This window comes from Peromyscus eremicus, chromosome 3 (genome assembly GCF_949786415.1).
Source record: "Peromyscus eremicus chromosome 3, PerEre_H2_v1, whole genome shotgun sequence".
NCBI lineage: Eukaryota > Metazoa > Chordata > Mammalia > Rodentia > Cricetidae > Peromyscus > Peromyscus eremicus.
The window spans coordinates 73,224,421-73,238,669 of record NC_081418.1 but is presented as its reverse complement, the minus strand read 5'-3'; the positions used below and the strand labels follow the sequence as shown (position 1 = coordinate 73,238,669).

General features: G+C 40.2%; 1 protein-coding gene across 1 annotated transcript in view; it reads left to right on the top strand.

The window, feature by feature from the left end:
• The window catches only part of Lancl2 (LanC like glutathione S-transferase 2), a 60,015-nt gene that overhangs the window by 490 nt on the left and 45,276 nt on the right, over positions 1–14,249 (top strand). The window lies entirely within an intron of this gene.

The following is a 14,249-nucleotide window of genomic DNA, read 5'->3' as shown; positions in this document are numbered from 1 at the left end:
CTAAAAAGTAAATTTGTTGTTTGCCGTTAGTTAGGTAGATTTTTTTTTTTTTTTTATCACACCTGCCTGTGGGCACGCCCTTACTTGGAGAAAGGCTAAAGTCACACCTTATTCAATCTTTTAAATTAATCTTGTTCTGTAATCATCTCATACATGCATTTAATTCATTCTGGTTGCTCCCACCCCACTGTCTCTCATCTCCTTAACCCCTCTATACAGCCACCTTCCCTACTAATCGCTCCCTCCACATTTATGTCTTGTTTGCTTCTGTCTGCCTGGGCTTGAGCAGGACCGTCTGTGTGAATTATCCTTTGGAACCCGGTGGGTTCGCTAGGGTCCACAACTGAAGACAATGGCTACTTCTCTTCTCGAGTCGGTCTGTAGCTAATGCATTAAGGGTTAGGGTCCCATGAGCCCCTCCTCATTCATGACTGACTGTTGGGAGGGCCCTTCTTGTTCACATCCAGTGCAAATAATTATAGTAGTTCTGAGCTCTTGGCTACATTGGCTGCGTCGTGTCTTAGAGGCCAGAATTTTCCCGTTCTTCTTCCCTATCTTCTGGCTCTTACATTTTTTTCTGACCATTCTTCCTCAACGTTCCCAAATCTTAGAAGGTGTAGTGCACATGGCTTGTTTAGGGCCAAGCTCTCACCTGTTACTTATAGTGATATGGAACTTTTGGGTATATACCCAGGAGTGCTATGGCTGTATTAAAGCATTATTTATTTATTTTTGAAACAGGGTCTCTCTATGTAGCCCCTAGCTGGCCTGGAATTCACAGATATCCACTTGCCTCGCCTCTGCCTCCTGAGTGCTGGGATTAAAAATATGCTCTATCATGCTCAGCATATTAGGTATTTTTATTTCTACCTTTTGAGGACCCTCTAGATTGACTTCCAAATTGGCTGCACCAGGTTACACTCTCACCAACAGAGTAAAAGGATACCCTTTTCTCCACAACCATGCTAGCATTTGTTATTTATATTGATGATGGGCATTCTGACTGGGATGAGATGGAATTTTAAGGTAATTTTAATCTGCTTGTCACTCATTGCTGAGGATGTTAAACCCTTTTAAAATGTTTACTATTTGTAGTACTTGTCTTGAGAAACTTTTTTTTTTTTTTCCGGTTACATAGCCCCCTCCACTTTAAAAAAAAAATCATTTTGTGGAAGTGTTTTTCCTGCATGTGTGCCATGTGCATGCCTAGTACTGAGGAGGTAAGAAGAGGGTGCTGCATCCTCTGCAAATGTAGTTGTGGACAGTTGTGAGCAACTGTTCGGGTGCTAGGAACCAAACCTGGATCCTCTGCAAGAGCAGCAAATGCTCTTAATTGTTCAATTATAGCTCTGGTCCTATGTAGCCCATTTAAAAAAAAAATTGTCTGTTTTCTTGATGCCTAGGATGATTTTTTTTTGTTGTTGTTGTTTTTTAAGTCTTTGCATATTCTAGGAACTAGACAAAAATCTTTTGAGTGTGTAGCTAGAAAAGATTTTTTCCTATTCCATGGGCTGCCTTTGAGATCCATCCCATTTGCTGACTGTGGCCATGATGCCTATGCTACAGGAGCCCTATTTAAAAAGTCCTTACCCATGCCTGTACATTGACGTATACTGCCTACTCTTCCCTCTAGTAGTTTTAGAGTATCAAATCTTATGTTGAGGTAGTTTTGTGCAGGGTGGCAGATGAAGATCTAGTTTCTTTCTTTTGAAAGTTGATACCCAATATTCCCAGCACAACCATGACCTACACAGCTTTGGGATTGACCCGATGGGGCAATGGGGGAATGAAGAAACAACAGACATACTACGGAAAAGCCGGTATCTGGTGAGCTGTTTTCAGCAGCCCAAACTCAATGCATTTATTATAGAGCTGAGTGTGGAGGTGGGTTATTACATTCAGCTGAATGGGGAGGTGGGTTGGCTAGTCTTTGTAGGGATTCTCTGCCAGGGAGCAATCTCCGGTTGCAGTCATTCAGGGAGGAAGATGTTGTTGATCTTTGCAATACTATCAGCATCAGTACTTGGAATAGGGAAAGCTTTGCTAGTTCCCTGATCCTGACCTGGGGAAGGGTGTGCACTTTGCGTGGTCTGAGTCACTGGGGTCTTTGACATGGCCATGCTCATGACAATGATACACATTCACTCTGGACTTCATCTGCTCTCCACATGGCACCATTTGTTTAAGAAGCCTTCTTTTTTCCAGTGAGATTTTTGGCATTTTTGTCAAAAACAAACAACAACAACAAAACCCATGTAGATGTAGTAGCATGGATTTATACCTGAGTTCTCAATTATATTCCATTGACCTACATGTCTGTTGTGTTCAGGCACCATGACGTTTCTATTAATATGGATCTGGAGTAAAACTGAAATCAGGTGTGGTGTTGCTGCCAGCAGTCCCCTTTTTGTCCAGGATTGGTTTGGCTGTCCTGTCTTGTTTGTGTTTCCATATGAGATTTAGCATTATATTTTCTATTACAGTAAAGTATTGCTTGCAATTTTGATAAGGATTGCATTGAATGTATAGATTGCTTTTGGTAGGATGGCCATTTTCACAATATTTATTTTCCCAATCCATATGCATGAGGGGTATTCCCATTTTCTAGTATCTTCTTCAGTTTCTTTCTTTGGGGCCTTAAAGTTTTCACTGTAGAGGTCTTTACTGCTTGTCTGGATTTATTCCGGGGTATTTTGTACGTGCGTGCCTGTATGTGTATTGTGAATGAATTTCATTACCTGGTTTTCTTTTCAGTACTTTTGTCGTTGGTACACAGAGAGGCTGCTGATTTTCCTATGTTAGTTGTGTATACTGCCACATTGCCGGAAGTGCTTCTCAGCTCTGAGGAGATGTTGGTGGAGTCTCTAAGGGTCTCTTTTGTATAGGATTTCATCATCTGCTATTAGAGATACTTTTGACTTTTCTTAATTGGTTTCCCTTTATTTTGTTCTTTGTCATTTTACTCCTAGCTAAGAATTCAAGCACTCTGTTGAAGAGGACTGTAGAACATGGGAGTCTTTTGTCTTGTTCATGATTTTTGTGGGAATGCTTTGAGTTTTTCTCATTTAGTTTGATGTTGGATGTAGGTTTATCATATATAGCTTTGAGGTTTCAAAAGCTCAGGCCAGGCCCAGTCTCACTCTTTCTCTGCTTTCTGCCTATGGATTAGGGTGTAAGGTCTCAGCTACTGCTCTAGCACCATGCCTGCCTGCCATGCTCTCTGCCATAATGGGAAGCCTGCTGAGCTTCTGAAACTGTAGCCAACCCCCAGTTAAAGGCTTTTATAATTAGCCTTCGTCATGCTGTCTTTTCACAGCAGTAGAACAGTAATGAAGACAGTGTCATACCAGTGTTGTGATTATGTGATTAGCTAAAGAAAAAGTGAAATGGAAATTGTGTTGTCTTTGAAAATGAAAAGGAGACATTCCAAGGGGATTAGTCCAAATATTGTGAAAGCGGTGATCTGATGTAGTAGTGGTTTCTCTCCGTTGCTGTGGGATGGTCTGTATGTCAAGTGTGTTGCTGATTGGTCAATAAATAAATCACTGATTGGCCAGTGGCCAGGCAGGAAGTATGGTGGGACAAGGAGAATAAAGCTGGGAAGTGGAAGGCTGAGTCAGAGAGACACTGCCAGCCGCCACCATGACAAACAGCATGTGAAGATGCCGGTAAGCCACAAGCCACATGGCAAGGTATAGATTTATAGAAATGGATTAATTTAAGCTGTAAGAACAGTTAGGAAGAAGCCTGCCATGGCCATACAGTTTGTAAGCAATATAAGTCTCTATGTTTACTTGGTCAGGTCAGAGCGGCTGTGGGACTGGCAGGTGAGAGAGATTTGTCCTGACTGTGGGCCAGGCAGGAAAACTCTAGCTACACTCCGTTACACTTTTAATACTTATCTTAACAGCCCTTTATCTGAAATTGCTGTGTCCATCCAGTTCAGAGTTACTGAGTCCAGCTCCAGGAGCTGGGTTATGGTAAGTAATCCAGTAGTTGTGAAGTGTAGATGGTTTTTTAACTAGCAGCATCAGTTTTATGTGGCATTTTGTGAGGGTCCAATCAAAGAAGGAAAACTACTAAGTTTGATAGAGGAAAATTAATGTAAAGAATTGTTATTAACTGTAATGAGATTGATGTAATAAGAAATGTCTCATAAGAAGTAAAGAGAACTCCAGAGAATATAGGAATAGCAGCTATGAGGAACATGCTGTACAGCTAGGACTGAGAGAGCACTTAAGGACAAGGCTCTGGGTAGTAGCTGTCCGATGCTAGATAATAAATTACCCTGAATTTAGCTACTTTAAAACACTTATCTCACACAGTGTCAGAGGGTAAGGAATCCAGATCCTCATAATATTGCAGTTAGCCGTATGGTTCTGACTCAGGGTTTGTCATGAAAATGCAGTCATTTCAGAGCTCAGTGAGGTAAAGATAATCTTCTCACCTCCTTCACATAGTTGTTGGCAGGCCTGACTAGCTACTGGTTGGTGGCTTCAGTTTAGTTTTTTTTTCCCTTTTATATTTGTGCATGTGTGCGTGTGTGTGCACACACACACACATGCACACACGCACACACACACACATACATGCATTCATCATGGTTCTCTCCCTTCCATCATGTGATTTCCGGGAATTGACTTCAGGTTGCTGGGTTTGGCAGCAAGTGTCTTTACCAGCTTACCCCTCTCACCATCCCAAAGGGTTCAGTTTCTCACCACGTAGGTCTGGCCGTAGGGCTGCCCTCATGACACAGCAGATAGCCACCCTGTCCTGACAGTCAGTGGTCAAGGAGACAAAAAATGTTAAAGCATGTTCTCACAGAATTTGAGACTGAAAAGGAAATAGGTCCAGTTTTGAATGACTTGATTAATCTGAAGAAAAAGAAATGAAATTAGAGAAACTTTTTCTTTGTATTTGTAATTTGACCATCTTGAACTATTGGTAATGATTTATTTTATGGTTACTTAATTTCCATAGCTCAAAAAATTGATGGATTCTCTTTTATTTCAAATGTATTTGACATCTTAATGTATTATAATAATATAAAGAAATCTCATTTGTCAAGAGAATGTAATTCATTCAGAATGAACAATTGGATACCTGAACCTCTAACTACCCAAGCAGCTGAAGCAGAAAGATGGCTTAACCTCAGGGTTGGAATCCAGCATGAGAAACTTAAATGAGATTCCACGTCTTAAAGACAGATAAATTGAAGTACAAAGTGAATAAGAGTAGTGTGTGGGTGTAGGGTTATGGATGGAAGGATGTCATCTACAATGCTTGTCAGAGTGAGGTTTATGTGTCAAGGACACTTCCTGGATACCTGTTAGGAATGCAGATCCCATTCCAAACCTAATAAACTACAATCTCCTTAATTATTCTTGTGAAGCACATAGGAAAAAATAATATCTTGAATCCTTTTCAAGTACATAACCGGGATGATTTGTATGCTTAAGTACCACACAAGTCTATATGTCCATCCTACCTCTATCCCTTTTGATACCATCATGGTGGTGTTGATCAGGATTGCAGGAATGGGTTTTTTCCCTTTACCTATTTAAAGAGTAATACTCAGCCACATGCTATTGAAAACAGAAACACACATGCATATACATAGTCCTTCACACGTGGCAAAGAGACAGACTCTCTAGAGTGGGGAGGTGTCCCAATTTGGAAAATCAGAGCTGTTCTGTTGGGAGTGGAATAGCTTCCCTTTTTCCTCCTGAATTGGCTGGTTTGGGCTATTTTGGGGAATTGGATAATCCAGACAAAGAAAAGGAAGCTAATTTCTTCCCACCACAAGAGCTCCACCCACCCTGCCCCTCAATAGGAGACTTGAAATTCCCACAACATTTCCTTTGGTGGGAAAAAGCCCACAAGGTTTCCATCTTGAAGAAGAATAGTCAGGAAATTGGCCATTTAAAGTATTTTAGTAAAAATACATCAATCTGCTCAGATACTTTTCCCCTTGTCTATCTGCCAGGAGTCTCTCTGACTCCTAGTTCCTAGCCTTTTTCTGCTGTGGAATAATCTTTTTGTACACTGTGAAGATGTGTTTTTGCCAAGGCGCCTTCTGATTGGTTTAATAAAAAGCTGAGTGGCCAATAGCTAGGCAGGAAAAGGTTAGGCGGAGCAGAGGGAGAGAGAGAGGGAGGGAGGGAGGGAGGGAGGGAGAGAGAGAGAGAGAGAGAGAGAGAGAGAGAGAGAGAGAGAGAGAGAGAAAGGGGAGGCGAATCAAATCTAGGTGCCAGAGAGACACCAGAGGACATGGAGAGGAACCAGGAGGTGCAAGATGGAAGAGAGATAAAAAGCCACAAGGCAAAATGTAGATTAATGTAAATGGGTTAATTTAATTTATAAAAGCTGTGGGACAAGTCTAAGCAGTAGGCTGAGCTTTCATAATTAATAATAAGTCTCAGGTGTGGATTTCGCTCTGTATAAATAAAATGCTGATTGGCCAGCAGCTAGGCAGGAAGTATAGGCGGGACAAGCAGGGAAGAGAATTCTGGGAACAGGAAGGCTGAGAGGGAAGCCGCCGCCAGCCGCCGCTATGAGTACCAACATGTAAGATACCGGTAAGCCATGAGCCATGTGGCAAGGTATAGATTTATAGAAATTGGCTAATTTAAGATGTAAGAACTAGATAGCTAGAAGCCTGAGCCATTAGGCCAAACAGTTTAAATAATGTAAGAGTCTGTGTGTTTGTTTTATAAGTGGGCTGCGGGACTGCCAGGTCTTGGCGGGACCTGGAGAGAAGCTCTCCAGCTACAAGTCTCTGTGTTGTTTTTTGTGAGCTGGCAGCCCAAAGAAAAGGCCAGCTACATTTCCCCTTTTTTTCCTATCCCTGTCTCAGCCTCCCCACCCCACCCCACCCCCTGAATTCTAAGATTCATTACTTTGAAAAAACACTAAGAGAATGAGAAGTGACTCTTGCTTTAAGCATACACTATGTGTCATATGACACCAGGTGCAGGGACACCTTGGCCATGCGCACACACTGTGCATCATTTGTTACACCAGGTGCAGTGACACCTTGGCCATGCGCACACACTGTGCATCATTTGTTACACCAGGTGTAGTGACACCTTAAAGGAGTTTTCCAGGGACTGATTGTGTTTTTCTTTTATATCATGGCAGGAGAATAGGGAGACTGAAACATCAAGATTAACATATGAATAAAGCCAGTTTGCAGAGGAAGACTGGAAGCTCTTTGCCTGGGCTTCCTCTGAAATAAACCATGAGAGAGAAAAACCTCCAATATACAAACTTGAGGGAGGCCAGCGTTATATAAATGTCCTAGAAAGGGTCTTGACTGCATGGCCCAGTGCATCTGGAACTCTTTTGGATCTTTACTCCATTTCCATTTTTGGGAATACTTTGACTGTCTTAATAATATCTCTTTTCTAACCATGTGCCCCTGGTACAATCCTTTGCCCTGAAACATAGGAGTCTGGAATCAGCGCCCTCTGAACTCAGATCCACAGCTTTGCACTTGACACCATGATGTGTAGGCGTTGAGGTACCTGCCCTCAGCCCCTACCCAGGGTCTGCTGAGAAATGCTTCCCAGGAGCGAGGGAAAAGCAAAAGATTTCTATAACTTCACACACATGGGCCAATGCTCTTCATTCTATGTGCTCTTTATTGTTGTGTTCTTTGTTTCTTCCATTTTTATTCTACTACATCTTTATTCTATGACATCTCTATTCTACTACTCATTACAAATTCCCAAGCATATATGTATCCATTCATTAACAATTCGTTAGTAAAAACTACAAGGCAAACTTTCAGGGACAAGCATTCTGATAAGAATCACACTTGGCAAAGACTTGGTCAGCTTAATTGGTTGCTGACAACAGCTGTAGGTTGTAAAAAGTTCTGGCTATCTCTTAAAGGGATAGCTACAAGGGTTACAAGGGAAGAAACTGAACCAGTGAGAGATCTAAGGAAGAAGCAAAGAATATGTGTGCTATTTTATGTGATTAATAATATCAGGACACGGTTAGTCAGTTAACAGCCTTTTTCCTGTTAATCACCTGAATCTCAGGACCTATACATAGTTAGTCTACTGAGCCTAAAATCTTGCATTAAAAACTGGTGCAGAAATAAATACAAAGTGTTAGTTGTTTTTGAGTCAGAGTTGGGAGGTGATGGTGGAGGAAGCTTAGGGCAGCATAGGTGCTATTGATCTCTTGAAGGACTGAGATATACCAAGGCCAGACACCTGCATTGCCACTTCTAGTTTGTTATAATTTTTCTGAGGGGTTTTGATCTAACAAAGCCAGGCACCTGCAATTCCACTCTGTGAAAGTTCTACGAGGACACTTTGTCTGCCCAATTTTGCCTTGTCAGTGCCTAAGGATGGAGAACAAGACCTCTAGGTGTCTACAGTCCACATGAAACAATAGACCTAGTATAAAGCATACTTTAGTATGTTTCTATTCATAAAAATTGTACAGTTAAATAAGAAATCATCATCTTGACTATCCACAATTATGTGTGCCCATAAGATTGAGATGTAGCCGGGCGGTGGTGGCTCACGCCTTTAATCCCAGTACTCAGGAGGCAGAGGCAGGCGGATCTTTGTGAGTTCGAGGCCAGCCTGGTCTACACAGAGAGATCCAGGAAAGGCGCAAAGCTACACAGAGAAACCCTGTCTCGAAAAACCAAAAAAAAAAAAAAAAAAAAAAAAAGAGATGTAATCATGAGATTACATGTACACATTACGGTACATGGGGAGATATCATAGCTGTTCTTTTTTTTTTTTTTTTTTTTTTGGTTTTTCGAGACAGGGTTTCTCTGTGTAGCTTTGCGCCTTTTCCTGGAACTCACTTGGTAGCCCAGGCTGGCCTCGAACTCACAGAGATCCGCCTGGCTCTGCCTCCCGAGTGCTGGGATTAAAGGCGTGCGCCACCAACGCCCGGCATCATAGCTGTTCTTAAGGAAGGAATGCAGTTCTTAGGAAGAAATGAAGTGGCGCAGGAGAGAAACACAGACAAGGAGCAACTGGTCATTTATAGTCAGTAACCTCATGGCCTTGCCCGGTGGGGCTTCCCGTCAAAGAGTCATTCATTTGGTGGGTTGACGTATGAACACTAGTTATCACCTGCTGTATACTCTCACGGCCCTCGACAATGGTGTGAACTGAAGTTCCCAGAAGGAGAAAAAAGGAAAAGAAATGTGTGTGTGGAAGGGGCGGGGCAAATTAACTGCACCTGGAGAGAAAAGCTGCACCATTGTTCAAGATTCTATAAGGCCAGATGAAATGATTGGACTTTAAGATTATGGAGAGTTAAGATGTTGCAGACAGGAGACAAATTATCTTGGGCTATTTTTGGTCCCTTTGAAAGCTGCTTAGAGTTCACGTCTGTGTCTGACCTAATAATAGCCTGTAACTATCAAACCTTACGATAGCTTTCACCAGTTCAAAAACTGAGAATGTCAACAGATAGTGCCTGAACCTGACAGAGTTTTCCCAATTTTGCTGTAACCTGCCTACCGGTGGCTCCCACTAATGTGTTTGAAACTGCTTTCATTTATAACTTTCTTTATTATATACCCAATAAAAATCTCGTGTAACTACTTTCACAGTGAAACATGATGTTCAGGGAGACCTGAATCCATGTTCCTTGCCCCTGGTCACTCACATTTGGCAGCAGAATAAATGCTCTTTTATTCTCTTTGAGGTGAGAACTTTGGTTTTGAATCAGTAGTTATGGTTCCCAGATGTGGGGCCCCAAGGACAATCCATTTTTCATTGGAGGAGTTACTGGGCTTGGTGTATGAGGTCCTATATTTCCAAGTATCTGGCATGCCTCCTCAGTTGAATACTGGAGCATTCTTCATGGGTGATGGGATACTGGTGAGTTCTTCATGGGGCTCAGTTCTCCCTTGTTTGGTTGATGGTCCATGTGTTTATTGTGAGATGGTGTAGGATATTGTTGAATACCCTTTTGGTTTGCCTTCAAACCGTTTAATTGAAGGAATTCATTTTATTTGATTGCTTTGAAAGCCTTTTAGTGTCTGGCCATTCCATTTTTTATGTTTTTAGACCTCTGAAATCATGCTTGTTTGATAATTTGCTGTCAGTCTTCCCCCCCCCCCCCCCCACTGGACATTCCTCCCATATCTAATCTGAAGAAAGGAGAGACATGTCCAGAAAAACAGATTATTTGTTATACTAGCTGAATTTGATAAATGTTTTAATTTATCAAATTTTCAACTCACAATTATTTTTAAAGGGAAAATCTAATTAAAGAAAACTTGAATTTATATTTCCCTTAATGGGTAATATTAACTGTCTCCAAATTGACTAATTTTGCACATTTTAACAAGCTTTCCTAGGCAGTACAATTTTTAAAAATGTCATAAATGGGCAGAATGATTTAATTAGAATTTAAAATCATCTAAAATAATTAAACTTGGTAATTTACAAAAATTAATAGGACCTCTGCAAGTATATCTGAATTAAAAGATGTTAAATACAAAAGTCATTAAAATTTTAAGAGATTATGTCAGAATTAAAGAAAAATGCTAAGAAATATATTGTTGAAACTCTTATTCTCTTCTGCCCTTCTCTGCCCTTGTCTCTTCCTTGTTTATTCCTAAACAGAAGAAAATTCTGTGTCAAAGGAAAGGGTTGTTCTTGCTTGTTCCAGGATAAAGCCCAGAAGCAATCCCATTCTACATTTAAAATTCCCATTTGTAATGACAACTCAGGTGATTAACTCTTGAGCAGGGATGATAATCTAATTTAAATAACAGACATTCTAGTTGCCTTTCTGTCATGATAAAACACTCTGATCAAAAGCTGTTTGGGGAGGAAAGTGTTTATTTAGCCTATATTTGCAGGTCACAGTCCATCATTGAAGGAAGTCAAGGCAGGAACTCCAGCAGGATCTTGAAGCAGTAACTTTGATGGAACAGCTGTTTGCTAGCTTGTTCCCAGGCTCATGCTTGGCCAGCTTTAATACCTGCCCAGGGAATGGTGCTGCCCACAGTAGGCTAGGCACTTCTGCATCAGTTAACTGTCAAGATAACCCCCTGTGGATGTGACCACATGCCAGTCTTGTTAATCTTTCAGGTGAGAGACTCCCTTCTCTGGTGATGCTAGGCTGGGTCAAGTTGCTAGTTAAAGCTAATTATGACAGCAAGCTTCAGCTTTGATCCCCGCCCCTCCCCCCACAAGCTTTCTTATGTCTTAGAAATAAAATGATGTGAAATTTCTTGCTTTGTTTGACTTCATTCTTGAGAGAAGGTTTCACTGTGTAGTCTTGGCGGACCTAGAACTCACACAGCTCCACCTGCCTCTTGAATATTGTTAGTGCTGCGATTAAAGGCATGTACCACCACACCCAGATGCTTTGCTTTATTAGAAATTACACGCTAAGTATGTTGAGAGTCCCATGCGTTGCCATTTGAGCTAGCTGCGTACCTTCATGGTGACTGTCTTTGTCATCTTGTATCCTAAGAAAAAACCGAGTAACAAAATCATTTTTGATAATTGCATATTTTCAAGGCTCTTGAGTACTATGAATTTAAGATATGTGTATATGTCTGTATATTTATTATTTCATATATATGTGACTATAAGCATTTTAGCATAATTTTTCACTATTGCTACCTCTTTTGAAAAATAAGTTTTATAAGGTTCTTATATTTGACAAGCTGCAGTAGATACAGTTCTAAAACATTATAGAGAAAAAGGTGATTTTTACACCTGCTTAAAACCTTACAAACCTCATCCTAATGTGTCTGATTACTTCAAAAATATAACTTTTCTGTTGCATGCATTTGTGACAGCAGCTTACATAAACAGATGACCCAAAAGCAAATAAGATACAGCTATGCCTGACTTTAATTCTGCTTTTTGGTTGAATTATGGACTCAAATGAAAGGTCAATGAATTTGAAACAAAAACAGTTTCTAATTGACTGTCATAATATGACTTAACTCTTTAGCAAATAATTTAAATTTAGTAAAAAAAACAAACATAGCACTACCAATGAATTGTATCTGTTGGATATTTAAGAGGTTATGAGCATGCTCTCTGTGTTTCTGATATAATTTCTTTAGTTTTTGTTTGAATATAATTATTAAAAATACTTTATAAGTTTTATTAAAAATGCAGAAAAGGAACCATCAAGTAAGAAAAAGATATAAAAGTTCTAAAAATATTTTTGGTAAAGTCCTGGAGAGACTAGAGACTGTAAAGGCAGTTTACAGAAAGCACATAGCCAACATCAAAATAAATGGAGAGAAACTCAAAGCATTTCCATTAAAATCAGGAACAAGACAGTTCCTGATTCACTCTCTCCAAATCTATTCAGTATAGTACTTGAAGTTTTAGCTAGAGCAATAAGACAACTGAAGGAGATCTAGGGGATATAGGTAGTAAGGGGAGAAGTCAAAGTATCTGTATTTGCAGATGATATGATAGTATACATAAGTGACCCTAAAAATTCCACCAGGAAACTTCTGCAGCTGACAGCAAAGTAGCAGGATACAAAATTAACACACAAAAATCAGTAGTCTTCCTATATACAAAGGACAAATGAACTAAGAAAGAAATTGGGAAACCACCCTTTATAAAAGCTTCAAAAATATAAAATATCTTGGGGTAACTAACCAAACAAATGAAAGACTTGTATGTAAAAACTTTAAGACATTGAATACAGAAATTGAAGAAAACATCAGAAGATGGAAAGATCTTTCATGCACAGAGATCAGTAGGATTAATATAGTAAAAATGGTCATACTACCAAAAGCAATCTACAGATTCAGTGCAATCACCAACAAAATTCCAACACAATTCTTCACAGAACTTGAAAGGATAGTTTTCAGCTTCATATGGAAATACAGAAACAAAACAAAAAGCCCCAACAACAACAACAACACATAGGATAGCTGAAACAATCCTGATAAAAGAACTGCTGGAAGTATCTCCATTACTGACCTCCAATTGTGCTTTGGAGCTGTGGTATGAGAAACAGCACAGTATTGGCATCAAAATAGACCATGTTGATCACTGGAATTGAACTGAAGACCCAGACATAAGTCCACATACCCATGGACACACACTAGAAAAAAGACAGCCTATTCAGCAAATGGTGCTGTCAAACTGGATGGTTGTATGTAGAAGAATGCAAATAGATCCACACTTGTCACCCTGTACAAAGCTCAACTCCAAATGGATCAAAGATCTCAACTTAAGACTAGATATACTGAATGTGATAGAAGAGAAAGTGGTGAATAGTCTTGAACTCACTGACACAGAAAAGTACTTTCTGAACAGAAGAACATCAATAGTACAGGCACTAAGAATAACAGTTAATAAACAGCATCTCATGAAATTGAAAAGCTACGGTATAGTAAAGGACATCATCTTTTAGACAAAGCAGCAGGCTGCAGAATGGGAAAAGATTTTCTAACTACGTATCTTATAGAGGGCTAATATCTAAAAATGTGTGAAGAACTAAAAAAAAGTGCACATTAAGAAAACAAATAATGACACTTTGTACCTTTCTCAGCCATTATTAGAGACTCCTCCTCCTGCAGCAGATGGGAACAAATACAGAGACACCCCCCCCCCACACCAACAGACAATATGGAGAGAGTGAGAGACCATGACACTCAGCCCTAAATGGGATGTCCCCATCAAATCCCACCCCTTGGGGCTCATGGGAATTTCACGGAAAGGAAGTGGAAAGAATGTAAGAGCCAGAGGGGTTGGAGGACATCAATAAATCAAGGCCTTCTAGTTACATCAGGAGTAGTGCACATATAAACTCACAGAGACTGAGGCAGCATGCATAGGTCCTGCATGGGTTTGCACCATATGGATCCCTAGAGATTAAAGGAGAAATGGACAGACACATGGCTCCATCTCTAACCCAGAGCCTATTTCCAACTTATAGCCACTTGCAAATGAAAAATTAGTTTTCTTCAAGCGAGTCTCATTAGGGAAACAAACTACTGCTAAGGGTAGGCTGTATGCCCAGCAGTAGATGCCAATACAAAATTAACTCAGCAGCATCTTTGGAAGTTCTTTGTCTCATAATGTTAAGTTAGGGCTTTGGAGTGGGGCACTTTACAGTTCCTTTGCATACTTATTATGGCTTTTGTTTTTGTGGTTTTTATCGGATTCCTGTGTGTATGAACGTGTGTGTGTGTGTGTGTGTGTGTGTGTGTGTGTGTGTGTGTGTGTATGTCTGCATATATATGTAATTTCTTATGCTTTTTTCTTATT